Here is a 16,547-nt window from a genome sequence, read left to right as displayed (position 1 = left end):
TATTGACAGCAAGATAAAACACAAAATTATTGTAGCAATATTCATATTTGCACCAAATATTTCTAAGAACATTATACCTTTCAAGTAGATTTTTTTTAAGTTTATTTATTTTTGAAGGGCAGAGAGAGACAGGGGGACAGAGGATCTGAAGCAGGCTCTGAGCTGACAGCACAGAGTCTGATGCGGGGCTTGAAGTCACAAACTGTGAAATCATGACCTGAGCCGAAGTCGGATGCTTAACCAACTGAGCCACCCAGGTGCCCCTCAAAAAGATTTTAAATAAAAAATTACCAGTGATAAGAAAGAACTGTTTATTGATTTTGTGATTTTGTGACTTATAAAATCTTGATTATAGAAAAAAAATGTTCACCCTGCTATAGAAATACTCATTTCTAGTTCCTGGTGTTTTCAAAAGTGAAATACTTGAACTTATCTATGGTGAACTTACTAAAAATTTTAAACAATCTCAAAATTTATTACATAAATAATCTTATAAACAGTTTAATGAGGAAATTTAAGGATATTAAAAATATAGTTAAATGAATATTTCACGTTTTAAGTAAAAATGATGTTATCCTTAAGACCTACATATGCTATGTTTACTAGCTCAATATATATGATATATATGAAGTACAAGTTACTTTTTACTAAAATAATTTTTCTCATTTTACTTAACACACACTTGGTTGCATTTAATGCCACTGATAACATATGCAAAATTTAACTGGATCCAATGTAACTAGGCGATTCTCTGAAAGAAAATTCAACCATACATCCTGTTCCTTAAGGCGCTGTTAATGAAATTATTCCAACTGAATTGGGAGATAAAATTTTAGCAAAACTAAATGCCAATCATCCAATTTATTTATAAACAGGCCACTTCTTAGCAGTTTTTAATCCCCAGTTTGTATCACCAAATATACCCAGAAAGGGGAAAAAACCCATCTACATACACCAGACAAGAGGGCCATGTCCCCCATAACAATCATACACACCCATGCATGTACAAACATATGCTTGCACACATGTAACAAGTGTATGCTTGCCCGCAATGGCTAGACATGGATGGAGATATACATCCAGATTTCCTTTTCTGAAAAATTGGTATCAAAGTTAAAGCTCATTAATCTGAGGTTCAATCATCTATTCAAAGAAAACATATATATATATAAATGTAATTATAAACATAAACATACATATAAGGAAAATGAATATCTCTGACATAGTCTTTCAGTTGGTCCACACAACCCTATGACAAAATCACATACCCAACACTTCTTCTAAAGTCATCTTCTAAAAGGATATTTATGAAACTTCTCTAGAAGCTGATCACCAAAAAGATTTTCTCCATACACTACACATGTAACAAAAATTCTTCAAATCGGACACATGACTGTAAGACACTAGGTGTGTCTCCTTGATGCAGCTTGCCCTTTGAGCCACTAAGATGTAACTGACCACTACAGGTGTGCTCCCCACATTCTTCCAAACTACACTCCACAGTATACTAAAGTCATCTCTGCGAACTACAGCTGATGATGACAAAACCCTGAACCTTCAATGGCTGACTGTAACCTGAAGGACAGAAGCCAAACTCCTCTGAAAGGCACACAGGCCTGCTGCAATCTTGACAACTTTTCAGATGTCCCAGTCAAACCTGCTCTTTGGTTTTAACAAATCATTAGAAGCTCTTTCCAGTGTCCTTGCTATTTCACACCTCCACTATTTTCCATCCCCTCTTTCTTAGCTTAATAAGCCCTCAGTTTTGTCCAGTCAACAAAAACACTCCTTTCTCCAAGCTCACCCTGAGTCTCCCCAAGGGAGATCCTCCCCTTCCCTCTTTTGCTGTATCACCCACATGGAATACAGATCTCCACCAGGGCACTCAAAGTTTAATTTTTTTTTTCACCTTTGTGCCTCCCTGCTCTCCTCTCAAGCACCTTAGTGGCAAAGGCCAGTGTCTTTCTCCTAGAACAAAGCACCAGTTGAGCAGATGCTCAGTGTTTGCTGACTTCTGTCACTCTCAAATGATGAATGATATTCCTGCTCCTGCATGATAGAAGGCATGAAGGAGAGGAAGGATATGGGAAAAAGAAAAGTACTCCCACATTTTTCATTCCCATTAACCCTGGAATCCATTGCAACCTGAATCTTATTTTTATCATTCTTGATATAACTGCTTGGACAAAGAGTGATATATTTTTTAGTCCTTATCTACTTGGTCTTCTCTTGAATTTCTGACCAGATCCTTGAAACACTCACTTCCCTTGAGTTTCATGATCTAACTCATTTCCAATGATTTTCTTCCTTCTGCTCTTGCCAAACTTCACAGTGACATTCTCCAGGACTCCATGTTTTAGCGCTTCTACATTTTTCCCTGAGGGAACCACCTTCACTCAAGGCTTCACAACTTTCCTTGTGGTGTTGAACCACACATTTCCATTCCAAGCGTCTCTTGGGCTCTGAACCTCTAAAACAAACCAGCTATTCAACAAATCCATTTGGCAGCCCTCAAACACAATTTGTCCAAAGTTTAATCCTCCAATATCTTCCTGACAGATCTGCTTCTCCTCCAGAGTTCCCCATCCATCCAACTTTCCAGAAATGTTGGAGTTGTCTATAGTTATGCTCCCCTTATTTAATCAATCCCCAAGTTGTATGTGTTCTACTTTGTACCTGTTCAAGAGAGGTCTCATGAATCTCATGCATTTATTTGTCTAGCCCCACTGCCACCATCTTGACCCAGGCCATCATTCTCCATCACACACAGTACTGCTTCATCTCTTAAATGGCTACCCTGCCTCTGGCCTTGCCCTCTGTAGTCCAGGTGGCCCAATCAGAGCATATCACTTTCCTTCCCTGTTTAAAATCTATGTAGCAAGAGGAACTTGTGACTAAACAGAGACAAGCTGGAGGGCCCATACGCAGAGGGACTTACCACAGACAATGAGTGACCTGGCTGAGAGGAGTTCTATGGCCTGGAAAAGTTCCTATGCTATCACTTCAGAAGTTTCAACACACATAAGATCAAATTCATGACTTCCTCCTCCTTTAAAATGATTCTCTCTCTGGGGCGCCTGGGTGGCGCAGTCGGTTAAGCGTCCGACTTCAGCCAGGTCACAATCTCGCGGTCCGTGAGTTCGAGCCCCGCGTCGGGCTCTGGGCTGATGGCTCAGAGCCTGGAGCCTGTTTCTGATTCTGTGTCTTCCTCTCTCTCTGCCCCTCCCCCGTTCATGCTCTGTCTCTCTCTGTCCCAAAAATAAATAAACGTTGAAAAAAAAAAAATGATTCTCTCTCTAAGCATTCAACTCCATTTTCCCTTAGCCTTCCAAACTAAGTCAATTCTTCCTGATTTTTCAATCTCTCTGCCCTCATTGCCAGTCACAAGTCCTATCCACTCTATACCCAAAACCTCATATCCATCTCCCTTAGCATCACATCAATTTCAAGTTTGATTTGCCCCCAACTAGACTACTATAATAATTAAACTCTCTACCTGAATCTCCCTGGGCAGCTAGAGTTTTTGAAACACTATCATAAGACCCTTTATTCCTTACTGCCTGGCTTCCAAGGACCTCCCACACACACAGTTTAGCCCTAGCTTTAAACATCAACAGTCTGCTCTCAGTAGGCTAGACTATGAATTATTCTATCACTCACATGGGCTTTAACCTCACGCCTCACCTCAAATAGCCCCCTCCATTCCACTTCAAACCCCAGTCTTCCAAGCCCGGATTCCACCTCCTCCTTGAAGCTTTCACTGACCACTATAAATCTCAGCAATCTCACCCCTTTTCTTTCTTCCAGTGCCCTTCTATTTTTCATGTAGTATTTATCATCTACTACTTTCCAGAGCTAGCTTCTGTTCAGTATGCGTAAGTCACTTTTGACTGGATACCAATGAGTTCTATGAGGGACAGAATGACTACCACAACCTGGAAATTTTCACATGAATTATCCTTTTTAACATACCTTGTATAGTGAGTACCCAGTTCATAGCCAGGCACTCTACCATGTACTATACCACTAGCTGGTTATGCAGCTAATTCTTAATTCTTCAAGGATATGAATGTGTCTTGCCCTTCTCTGTATTCTTTGAAATCCACCAAATAAGATGCCTGCCATTGTATACCCTCAAGTACATACTGGTTTGTTGAAATTATTAATTGCTCATTTAACCTTCAGGACAGTGTTTTTGTTTCAGATATAATAAATACTGCCAACAATTCTGCTAATATTAAGAAACTATGAATCACTAATGAACTATGAACACACTAAATAGATATTTACAGGGTGATGTTTTATTTAAAACCAGAGTCTTTTATGAATTTATTTAAAAATCTAATTTGAAGACCAAGGAAAACAGAATAATCCCTCTAAGCACATCTTTGGGTGGTTTACTCAAAGAAGAGACCTAAAGTAATGTTATCCTGATGGGTGTAATATAAACACGATCTTGAATGAATAATATCAGCCTGACAGTTCAAACTGTCAGTAGGCAAAGGTGTATTTTTCACAATGTAGTAGATCCATTCCTCTGATTCAGGTTTTCTCTACAAAGTGGCCTACTGTATTTCTTTTCAAGGTATGCTCAGTCCATTAGTTCATTAGAAGTGTTCATCAGCACTTCTCAAAGAGAAACTCCTACTTTTCAGATCACTCCATGAAAGTCTCCCTAATTTGGGGTGGAACCCTGGGACTGTCACTAACATGCTTAGAAAGAAATGTTCTCAGCTACGCCCCCCACCCCGCCCATATCTCTGTCACTGTGTTGTCTGACATAGGTAGCTGTGTGAGTTCCTCTGCCAGTCTCACCAACAGGTGCTTCTGGCACCTCCTGCTGACCCAGCTTCAACCCACTCTGTAACATCTAGGGCAGTCTTACCAAGCCCAGAGCAGAGGGAGAACCCTTCTAGGTCCGTGTCATCTTCAAGCAGATCAGTCCTAAAACAGCACTATTCTTTACTCCCCACTCTTAACTGAGGCTACATGTGAAGTAGCCCTTTCCTCTTCTTGTGTTTCCTTTTCTTCTTGCAATTTCTCTTATAGTCATCTCCCAAAAAGAATAAAGCTCACATCCCCAAGGACAGTTTTCTGATAGACGAATCTAAATTGACTCTCCCCGCTTTTACTGGCATAAGCTTCTGCACCTGCCTTGTTCTCTATAGTTATTAAGGGGTGGAAAGCTCAGTGAAAAGAATAACTGACCAATAAATACTATAACAGCTCATCACAGCTACTGTTTATTGAACATTTATACTATGCCAGACCTTGTGCAAATTCTACTACTACCACCTCCATTTTACTGATGAGGAAACCAAGGCTGAAAGGGATTTACTTGAGCAAGAAGGACAACAGAGCTGGCACCCAACTCCTGTATTGGGTTGGGTGATGGGATGCCAAAGCCCAAGATGTGCTTTCCAGCCCTGTATTTCATTCCTGTTTCTTCACCAATCACCACAAAGATGCCAACTGGAAGGAAGTGAGAGGGGCTAATGAGCCCCTCCCTCCCCAAGCAAATACACAATGATCACTGTGATCACTAGACAGTGATCCAACTTTCGGAAGAAAAATTTTTCTGCCTGCAACTAACAGACCAAAGTTCCAATATTCACACAGAATTCTTCTTCAGCTACCCTTCCTACCTTTATTACATTTTTTTCATATTATTTTATTTTATTTTTTTTCAATATATGAAATTTATTGTCAGATTGACTTCCATACAACACCCAGTGTTCATCCCAAAAGGTGCCCTCCTCAATAACCATCACCCACCCTCCCCTCCCTCCCACCTCCCATCAACCCTCAGTTTGTTCTCAGTTTTTAAGAGTCTCTTATGCTTTGGCTCTCTCCTACTCTAACCTCTTTTTTTTCCTTCCCCTCCCCCATGGGTTTCTGTTAAGTTTCTCAGGATCCCCATAAGAGTGAAAACATACGGTATCTGTCTTTCTCTGTATGGCTTATTTCACTTAGCATCACACTCTCCAGTTCCATCCACGTTGCTACAAAGGGCCATATTTCATTATTTCTCATTGCCATGTAGTACTCCATTGTGTATATAAACCACAATTTCTTTACCCATTAATCAGTTGATGGACATTTAGGCTCTTTCCATAATTTGGCTATTGTTGAGAGTGCTGCTATAAACATTGGGGTACAAGTGCCCCTGTGCATCAGTACTCCTGTATCCCTTGGGTAAATTCCTAGCAGTGCTACTGCTGGGTCATTGGGTAGGTCTATTTTTAATTTTCTGAGGAACCTCCACACTGTTTTCCAGAGTGGATGCACCAGTTTGCATTCCCACCAACAGTGCAAGAGGGTTCCCGTTTCTCCACATCCTCTCCAGCATCTATACTCTCCTGATTTGTTCATTTTGGCAACTCTGACTGGTGTGAGATGATATCTAGTGTGGTTTTGATTTGTGTTTCCCTGATGAGGAGTGATGTTGAGCATCTTTTCATGTGCCTGTTGGCCATCCGGATGTCTTCTTTAGAGAAGTGTCTATTCATGTTTTCTGCCCATTTCTTCACTGGGTTATTTGTTTTTCGGGTGTGGAGTTTGGTGAGCTCTTTATAGATTTTGGATATTAGCCCTTTGTCCAATATGTCATTTGCAAATATCTTTTCCCATTCTGTTGGTTGCCTTTTAGTTTTGTTGGTTGTTTCCTTTGCTGTGCAGAAGCTTTTGATCTTCATAAGGTCCCAGTAGTTCATTTTTGCTTCTAATTCCCTTGCCTTTGGGGATGTGTCAAGTCAGAAATTGCTGCGGCTGAGGTCAGAGAGGTCTTTTCCTGCTTTCTCCTCTAGGGTTTTGATGGTTTCCTGCCTCACATTCAGGTCCTTTATCCATTTTGAGGTTATTTTTGTGAATGGTGTGAGAAAGTGGTCTAGTTTCAACCTTCTGCATGTTGCTGTCTAGTTCTCCCAGCACCATTTGTTAAAGAGACTGTCTTTTTTCCATTGGATGTTCTTTCCTGCTTTGTCAAAGATTAGTTGGCCATACGTTTGTGGGTCTAGTTCTGGGGTTTCTATTCTATTCCATTGGTCTATGTGTCTGTTTTTGTGCCAATACCATGCTGTCTTGATGATGACAGCTTTGTAGTAGAGGCTAAAGTCTGGGATTGTGATGCCTCCTGCTTTGGTCTTCTTCTTCAAAATTACTGTGGCTATTTGGGGCCTTTTGTGGTTCCATATGAATTTTAGGATTGCTTGTTCTAGTTTCGAGAAGAATGCTGGTGCAATTTTGATTGGGATTGCATTGAATGTGTAGATAGCTTTGGGTAGTATTGACATTTTGACAATATTTATTCTTCCAATCCATGAGCAGGGAATGTCTTTCCATTTCTTTAAATCTTCTTCAATTACCTTCATAAGCTTTCTATAGTTTTCAGCATACTGATCTTTTACATATTTGGGTAGATTTATTCCTAGGTATTTTATGCTTCTTGGTGCAATTGTGAATGGGATCAGTTTCCTTATTTGTCTTTCTGTTGCTTCATTGTTAGTGTATAAGAATGCAACTGATTTCTGTACATTGATTTTGTATCCTGCAACTTTGCTGAATTCATGTAGCAGTTCTAGCAGACTTTTGGTGGAGTCTATCGGATTTTCCATGTATACTATCATGTCATCTGCAAAAAGCGAAAACTTGACTTCATCTTTGCCAATTTTGATGCCTTTGATTTCCTTGTGCTGTCTGATTGCTGATGCTACAACTTCCAACACTATGTTAAACAACAGCGGTGAGAGTGGGCATCTCTGTTGTGTTCCTGATCTCAGGGAAAAAGCTCTCAGTTTTTCCTCATTGAGGATGATGTTAGCTGTGGGCTTTTCATAAATGGCTTTTATGATGTTTAAGTATGTTCCTTCTATCCCAACTTTCTCAAGGGTTTTTATTAAGAAAGGGTGCTGAATTTTGTCAAAGACCTTTTCTGCATCGATTGACAGGATCATATGGTTCTTATCTTTTCTTTTATTAATGTGATGTATCATGTTGATTGATTTGCGAATGTTGAAACAGCCCTGCATCCCAGGAATGAATCCACTTGATCATGGTGAATAATTCTTTTTATATGCTGTTGAATTCAATTTGCTAGTATCTTATTGAGAATTTTTGCATCCATATTCATCTGGGATATTGGCCTGTAGTTCTCTTTTTTTACTGGGTCTCTGTCTGGTTTAGGAATCCAAGTAATACTGGCTTCATAGAATGAGTCTGGAAGTTTTCCTTCCCTTTCTATTTCTTGGAATAGCTTGAGAAGGATAGGTATTATCTCTGCTTTAAACGTCTGGTAGAACTCCCCTGGGAAGCCATCTGGTCCTGGACTCCTATTTGTTGGGAGATTTTTGATAACCAATTCAATTTCTTCACTGGTTATGGGTCTGTTCAAGCTTTCTATTTCCTCCTGATTGAGTTTTGGAAGAGTGTGGGTGTTTAGGAATTTGTCCATTTCTTCCAGGTTGTCCAATTTGTTGGCATATAATTTTTCATAGTATTCCCTGATAATTGCTTGTATCTCTGAGGGATTGGTTGTAATAATTCCATTTTCATTCATGATTTTATCTATTTGGGTCATCTCCCTTTTCTTTTTGACAAGCCTGGCTAGAGGTTTATCAATTTTGTTTATTTTTTCAAAAAACCAACTCTTGGTTTCGTTGATCTCCTCTACTGTTTTTTTAGATTCTATATTGTTTATTTCTGTTCTGAATGTTATTAATTCTCTTCTTCTGCTGGGTTTAGGCTGCCTTTGCTGTTCTCCTTCAATTTCCTTTAGGTGTGCTGTTAGATTTTGTATTTGGGATTTTTCTTGTTTCTTGAGATAGGCCTGGATTGCAATGTATTTTCCTTTCAGGACTGCCTTCACTGCGTCCCAAAGCGTTTGGATTGTTGTATTTTCATTTTCGTTTGTTTCCATATATTTTTTAATTTCTTCTCTAATTGCCTGGTTGACCCACTCATTCTTTAGTAGGGTGTTCTTTAACCTCCATGCTTTTGGAGGTTTTCCAGACTTTTTCCTGGGGTTGATTTCAAGCTTCATACCATTGTGGTCTGAAAGTATGCATGGTATAATTTCAATTCTTGTATACTTATGAAGGGCTGTTTTGTGACCCAGTATATGATCTATCTTGGAGAATGTTCCATGTGCACTCGAGAAGAAAGTATATTCTGTTGCTTTGGGATGCAGAGTTCTAAATGTATCTGTCAAGTGCATCTGATGCAATGTATCATTCAGAGCCCTTGTTTCTTTATTGATCCTGTGTCTAGATGATCTATCCATTTCTGTAAGTGGAGTGTTAAAGTCCCCTGCAATTACCACATTCTTATCAATAAGATTGCTTATGTTTATGAGTAATTGTTTTATATATTTGGGGGCTCCGGTATTCGGTGCATAGACATTTATAATTGTTAGCTCTTCCTGATGGATAGACCCTGTAATTATTATATAATGCCCTTCATCTCTTGTTACAGCCTTTAATTTAAAGTCTAGTTTGTCTGATATAAGGATGGCTACTCCAGCTTTCTTTTGGCTTCCAGTAGCATGATAAATAGTTCTCCATCCCCTCACTCTCAATCTAAAGGTGTCCTCGGGTCTAAAATGAGTCTCTTGTAGACAGCAAATAGATGGGTCTTGGTTTTTTATCCATTCTGATACCCTATGTCTTTCGGTTGGCGCATTTAATCCATTTACATTCAGTGTTATTATAGAAAGATACATGTTTAGAGTCATTGTGATGTCTGTATTTTTTATGCTTGTAGCGATGTCTCTGGTACTTTGTCTCACAGGATCCCCCTTAGGATCTCTTGTAGGGCTGGTTTAGTGGTGATGAATTCCTTCAGTTTTTGTTTGTTTGGGAAGACCTTTATCTCTCCTTCTATTCTGAATGACAGACTTGCTGGATAAAGGATTCTTGGCTGCATATTTTTTCTGTTCAACACATTGAAGATCTCCTGCCAATCCTCTCTGGCCTGCCAAGTTTCAAAAGAGAGATCAGTCACGAGTCTTATAAGTCTCCCTTTATATGTTAGGGCACGTTTATCCCTCGCTGCTTTCAGAATTTTCTCTTTATCCTTGTATTTTGCCAGTTTCACTATGATATGTCGTGCAGAACATCGATTCAAGTTACGTCTGAAGGGAGTTCTCTGTGCCTCTTGGATTTCAATGCCTTTTTCCTTCCCCAGTTCAGGGAAGTTCTCAGCTATTATTTCTTCAAGTACACCTTCAGCAACTTTCTCTCTCTCTTCCTCCTCTGGGATACCAATTATGCGTATATTATTTCTTTTTAGTGTATCACTTAGTTCTCTAATTTTCCCCTCATACTCCTGGATTTTTTTATCTCTCTTTTTCTCAGCTTCCCTTTTCCCATAATTTTATCTTCTAGTTCACCTATTCTCTCCTCTGCCTCTTCAATCCGAGCCCTGGTCGTTTCCATTTTATTTTGCATCTCGTTTAAAGCATTTTTCAGCTCCTCCTGACTGTTCCTTAGTCCCTTGATCTCTGTAGCAATAGATTCTCTGCTGTCCTCTATACTGTTTTCAAGCCCAGTAATTAATTTTATGACTATTATTCTAAATTCACTTTCTGTTATATTATTTAAATCCTTTTTGATCAGTTCATTAGCTGTTGTTATTTCCTGGAGATTCTTTTGAGGGGAATTCTTCCGTTTGGTCATTTTGGATAGTCCCTGGAGTGTGCAGACCCGCAGGGCACTTCCCCTGTGCTGTGGTGTATAACTGGAGTTGGTGGGCAGAGTCGCAGTCAGACCTGATGTCTGCCCCCAGCCCACCACTGGGGTGCCTTCTCTTCCCCACTCCTAGGGGTGGGATTCACTGTGGGGTGGTTTGGCCCATCTGGACTACTTGCACACTGCCAGGCTTGTGATGCTGGGGATCTGGCGTATTAGCTGGGGTGGGTAGGCAAGGTGCACAGGGGCAGGAGGGGCAGGCTTAGTTCGTTTCTCCTTAGGTGATCCACTTCAGGAGGGGCCCTGTGGCAGCAGGAAGGAGTCAGACCCGCTGCCGGAGGGGTGGCTCCGCAGAAGCACCGCGTTGGGTGTTTGCACGGAGCAAGCAAGTTCCCTGGCAGGAACTGGTTCCCTTTGGGATTTTGGCTGGGGGATGGGCGAGGGAGATGGCGCTGGCGAGCGCCTTTGTTCCTGCCAAACTGAGCTCTGTCGTCCTGGGGCTCAGCAACTCTCCCTCCCTTTGTCCTCCAGCCTTCCCGCTTTCTGAGCAGAGCTGTTAACTTATGACCTCCCAGATGCTAAGTCATGCTTGCTGTCGGAACACACTCCATCTGGCCCCTCTGTTTTTGCAAGCCAGACTCGGGGGCTCTGCTTGGCCAGCAGGCTGCCCCTCCACCCCGGCTCCCTCCTGCCAATCTGTGCAGAGCACACTGCCTCTCTGCCCTTCCTACCCTCTTCCATGGGCCTCTCATCTGCGCTTGGCTCCGGAGACTCCATTTTGCTAGTCTTCTGGTGGTTTTCTGGGTTATTTAGGCAGGTGTAGGTGGAATCTAAGTGATCATCAGGATGCGCGGTGAGCCCAGCATCCTCCTACGCCGCCATCTTCTCTCCCTTTACTACATTTTTGTAAATATTCATTTATTTTGGGGAGAGCACAAGCAGAGGAGGGGCAGAGAGAGGGGGACAGAGGATCCAAAGTGGGCTTTGCATTGACAGGCAGACAGCAGATGTGGGGCTCAAACTCACAAACCACAAGATCATGACCTGAGTTGAAGTCAGATGCTCAGTTGACTGAGCCACCCAGGTGCCCCATACCTTTATCTCTCTTAAAACTCACAATTGAAACAAAAAAGTCACTAACCTCTCAAACTAAAATTACAGTATTCACCAAGCAAAAGACAACAGCACTTTAAATAAAATGCAGATATAAAGAACAAAACCATTAAACAAGTACAAAAGTTTTCCTTGGTTCTTGTTACACAAAACTTCATGAATCAAAAAGTAAAATACCTATTTATATTCCACAAAACTCAATCTTTCTTAAGTGGTTAATTTACACTATACTTTTTAATCAAGGCATACTCCTGTGTCAAAAAGAAGACTGAACAACTATGGATTTTATATGTGTGATTACATTTTCACATTACTGATGATGTTAACAAGTTTTAATATTTGTGCATTTATTAAACTTTAAGCATTCATATTTTAAATTATAAAGTCTCATTAGTTAACTGTGGAAAAGAGAGGATCACTTACTTCATTTTCAGTTCATAAAAACAGATGAATGTGAGAAACAGAACATAGGACTATAAGGGATGCTGTGGTAGGTACTCCCTTCCAGATGAGGCCTTCATTCCATTCTCTAAAGGAAGGCTCCACTTACACCCACTCAAAGTCATGTTCCCTCTCCCAACATCATGGCCTCTAGAACAGGAGGCAGTGGTAGCCAGTATCCAATGAGTGATCCATACAAGAATATAAAAGCCAGATCCTCTTGTTTCAGTTTGGGGTAATTCAGAAGGGACCTGACAGTTCCAGCTGCCTGTGGGATCTGCCATGGCTCTACTGCAGTTTCACTTCCCCTTCTGTGCGGTCCTGCCTTCCCTCCCTCTCACAGGTGTTATCACAGACACCTCTGGTACACAAATCTGAGTTTCAGAGTGGGCTCCCTGAGCAATCTGCGCTACAATTAAGGGGTTTGTAAGGAGGTGTCACTCAAAGCGAGGCATCTAAAAGCATGGTGTAGAGAATGGGGTATTTGAGCTGAGACCCTACAGGAAAAAAAGCCCCTGAGCAAAGGAACTGAGCCAGAGCTTAGGCCCACCCTTATGCTATCTTATGGCCCATTTCCTAACAGAACAATTAGATGAAAAAGAGAAACTCTACCAGCCACATCTGCAGATAGTCACAGATGAGGGAACTGCAGGAAAAAAAAAAAAAAAAGGCCTAACAAGGAAATTTTAATGAATAACTGAACATTAAAAATATAAGCAGTTCTTTTTCATCTGGGATTCAAAATACAGTTCAGTATCCATATACATGTAAGTTAATATCCTGAGTAATCATAAAAATCAAGTTAATTTTTGTCTGAAATCCTTATAAAACTTAGTAAAAACAATAACTGCACAAAACTTGATTTTCAAGAAAGAATGTATTTCGTATTACTTAATCCACTGAATATTTTCTAAGTGTGTTCTACCCACTACTAACATTTTCTTTTCCCTAAGAGGTACTATTAATTGTTAGTTGCTATCAAATATAGGCCATTTATGTAGAAAGAAGTCTTTCCGCCTTAATACTCTCCAAAATACTGGGGCACCTGGGTGGCTCGGTTGGTTAAGCGCCCAACTGGCTCAGGTCATATCTCACTGTTCATGAGTTTGAGCCCCACGTCAGGCTCCGTGCTGACAGCTTGGAGCCTGGAGCTTGCTTTGGATGCTGTGTCACCCTCTCTCTCTGCCCCTCCCTGCCCCCTCAAAAATAAATAAACATTTAAAAAAATTTTTTAAATACTCTCCAAAATACTCAACAGATAACACAATCAGCAATAATGTTTTCTATTACTAAAGGATCAAATGACTGATTTTCAAACTGTTTTCCATGCCCACCATCACCCCCCAATCCTGGGCCCAGAGTCTCCAGATGAAAGTGCTTCAAGGAAGGAGTTACTGAGGGAGAGTGTCCCACCAAATGTCCCACCTGACATTTCAGCCAAGTCAGCTCTTCTTTTATTTTCAGTTTTATGTATTGACCTTCTAAATAAACTTCACTTACATAAGTCTGAAAACCTCTGTGCTTTTAAGTTTATTTTATTTTGAGAGAGAGAGTACATGTGCACATGAGTAGGGGAGGGGCAGAGAGAGAGGGGAAGGGAGAGGATCCCAAGTAGGCTCCACACTGTCAGCGTAGAGCCCAGCATGAGGATCAATCCCACAAATCCATGAGATCATGACCTGAGCTGAAATCAAAAGCAGTACACTCTCCCAACTGAGCCATCCAGGTGCCCCTGAAAAACTCTGTGCTTTCTTGAAGTGATTAGCATGGTTCTTGGCACACATAAAAGGACTTCACTAAATGGAATGGAGTCACCAAAAACAAAACATACTTCACCATCCTAGTCAAGCCCTACTCCTTGGAAAGTAAGCTTACAAAGAACAAATACATTTGAGATCATAGAAGTAAGACATAAATCTATTTGCAAGCCTCCCTGTAGATATGTAATCACACACACACACACACACACACACACACACACACACACACACACAATTTTCCTATATGCTCAAGTCAAGGAATAACTTTTGCAAAACAAATATGAAGTAGTATGTATTTTCTACAAAGTACTATCTAAACAGTAAGATTAAAACCATCTGAAAAGGAGAGAAGAAATATGGGGAAAAAGATAAGCTAGGCAAAGTAACTGTTGAACTACAACATTTGCCATGGTAATGTGCAAAACTTACAGCACTAATGTTTGTTTTCCGTGAACTCCAAAGTAAATAAATTTGCATTAACAATCTTATTTTTCCCTAAGAGTTATGGATTTGACTCAGCAATTTCTTTTCATTTGAAGGGATTTTTCTGGCTCTTGTAGGTGACGATGATAACTTTAAGTGAAAGTACCAACAATAAGAGGCATCCTGGAGGAATTTACAAGCCCCTGCTCTGTCTTCCAGGGATACCAAGAGTACTTAATGTAAGTTCAGAGTTCCTGTATGAGAATGCACACTTACGGATCAGTTAGTAAAAAGGCATTACATCACATTACTTCAGTGAAAACAGTGAGATTCGCTCTGAAAATTGCAAACACTAGATCTCACAGATGCTTCTTTTAGGGAACTCTGCTGAGCAGGCGTCTACAAGACTCAATGTTTGGACCACAAGTATGTGTATGTGTGCCTGTACAATAGTATTTATTTGGAAGTCAGGCTCAGGTTTAAGTAAACTATAATCCATTTGATCAAATAATTTTTTATACCATTTATCACTGTACCCTTTTCTTCCTAATAATATAATCAGTAGCTAAGTACAAAATAAACACCATACTTTTTAAGCAGATTTCCAATTTCTTACACCTTTTTTAATAATACCTTAAAAAAACTATGCATCCATATGCCTAAAAATAATAATAACTTATGCAGTTAATTTCATTAATACTAGATAAAGTATTTATGCAAGTCTATTTTTCCTATTTACAGGGCAATTTTCCCTAGGAATAGTAATTAAAACCAGAAACAAACTAATTCCAAGAGTATTTTTTTTATACAAACCATCAAAAAGGATACAGCTGTCACCATTATCCAATTAGTCTTAACATTTAAAAATAGAATATATTAATGAGTCTAAACTTACCAAGTGGATAAGTAGGAATTAATACCATGGGTTGCTAATTCAATGTATCACTGAATATTATCAGGCTATCCAATCCCTAAAGCAATGTTCTGCATTAGGTGTTTAAAGAAAAAAATCTCAGTAAGAAATTCATCCATAAAGCTGTTTATTTAACAAATATTGAGTACTGTGTGCCACAATCATGCCACAATCATGCCAGATACATGAGTACTGTGTGCCACAATCATGCCAGATATTGTGCCAGGCAAGGGATATGTGTTAGTGAACAAAACTAACAGGGTCCCCTTCTCTAGGAGCTCACATTTTGATGGAGAAGATATATATTAAACATGCATAGATCAATGTAACACCACCTTCTTTGTCCTTTTAAAAAAATACTTGAATAAATCTGAAAGTCTCATATTCACTGTTTGGACAGTCTCCGGAAGAAGGATTCAAGGTACCATCTAAATTCTATATCTTCCAGTAATTAACATTATCACACATAACACTTGAAAGGAAGAATTATATTGTATTTATCCTTGAAACCCCTACTGTATTATATATAGACACATCATGCCAAGTTATGGCTTTGAGTCATCACTATGACAAAAAAAAGATTTATTTTCATAATGTTATTAAAATAATAGTAAGTGAAAATATTTGTATGGTACTTTACAGTTTACAAAGCTCTTTTACAAAGTATATCCCTGAACTCTCCTAGCAACCCTATAGAGGCAGAGGATAAATCATGCCTCCGATCAGCAGTTAAGGAAACTCATGATTTGCCCTAACTTATTCAGCTGGTAAGTGACAGACTGAGATTTTAAAATAGGTCTTCTGGCTCCAAAGTCAATGTTCATTCCAAGAAAATAAATACTTTACCACTAACTGCTAAAACAGCTTTCTATCTGCTTATTTAAAACATTCTTTCTCCCTTAAACCTTTACACCAAAAATGTTTAAATAAATCATCACCTCCTCTAGTCTCTTCAGTATAGCTCCATGTTCATTCAGTGTCCAGCAAAGTATGTCTCAGGGCTTCCATCTGGAGCTGTGCATATCTGCAGCTACTCAGAAATCTCAGGAAACTGCGTATTCTTAACAGTTACATTTTAAACAAAAAAAAAAATCTTTATAAAATGTTCTATATATTTCCTTGTCTGTCCCTAAACAGATTGTTCCAAAACAATTTAACACTCTTCTAATCCAAACAAGAATTACAGAGCCTCAGTCCTATAGCTAGACTCTTTGT

At 39.7% G+C, this 16,547-nt stretch overlaps 1 protein-coding gene and 1 long non-coding RNA gene across 23 annotated transcripts in view; one reads left to right on the top strand and one right to left on the bottom strand.

Annotated features, from left to right (window-relative positions):
• KDM4C (lysine demethylase 4C) overlaps positions 1–16,547 on the bottom strand; it is a 440,224-nt gene that overhangs the window by 325,492 nt on the left and 98,185 nt on the right. The gene's annotated exons all lie outside the window — the stretch shown is intronic.
• Positions 1–16,547, top strand: part of LOC147574803 (uncharacterized) — a 68,409-nt gene that overhangs the window by 16,728 nt on the left and 35,134 nt on the right. For both annotated transcript variants that reach the window (XR_015243541.1, XR_015243542.1), the window contains exon 3: positions 14,557–14,658. This is a non-coding gene — a long non-coding RNA (uncharacterized LOC147574803). The remainder of the gene's footprint in view (positions 1–14,556; positions 14,659–16,547) is intronic.

This window comes from Puma concolor, chromosome D4 (genome assembly GCF_028749965.1).
Source record: "Puma concolor isolate L17-30 chromosome D4, mPumCon1.1.hap2, whole genome shotgun sequence".
Lineage (NCBI taxonomy): Eukaryota > Metazoa > Chordata > Mammalia > Carnivora > Felidae > Puma > Puma concolor.
Note: the sequence above shows the minus strand (reverse complement) of the source record. Positions and strands in the feature narration are given on the sequence as shown.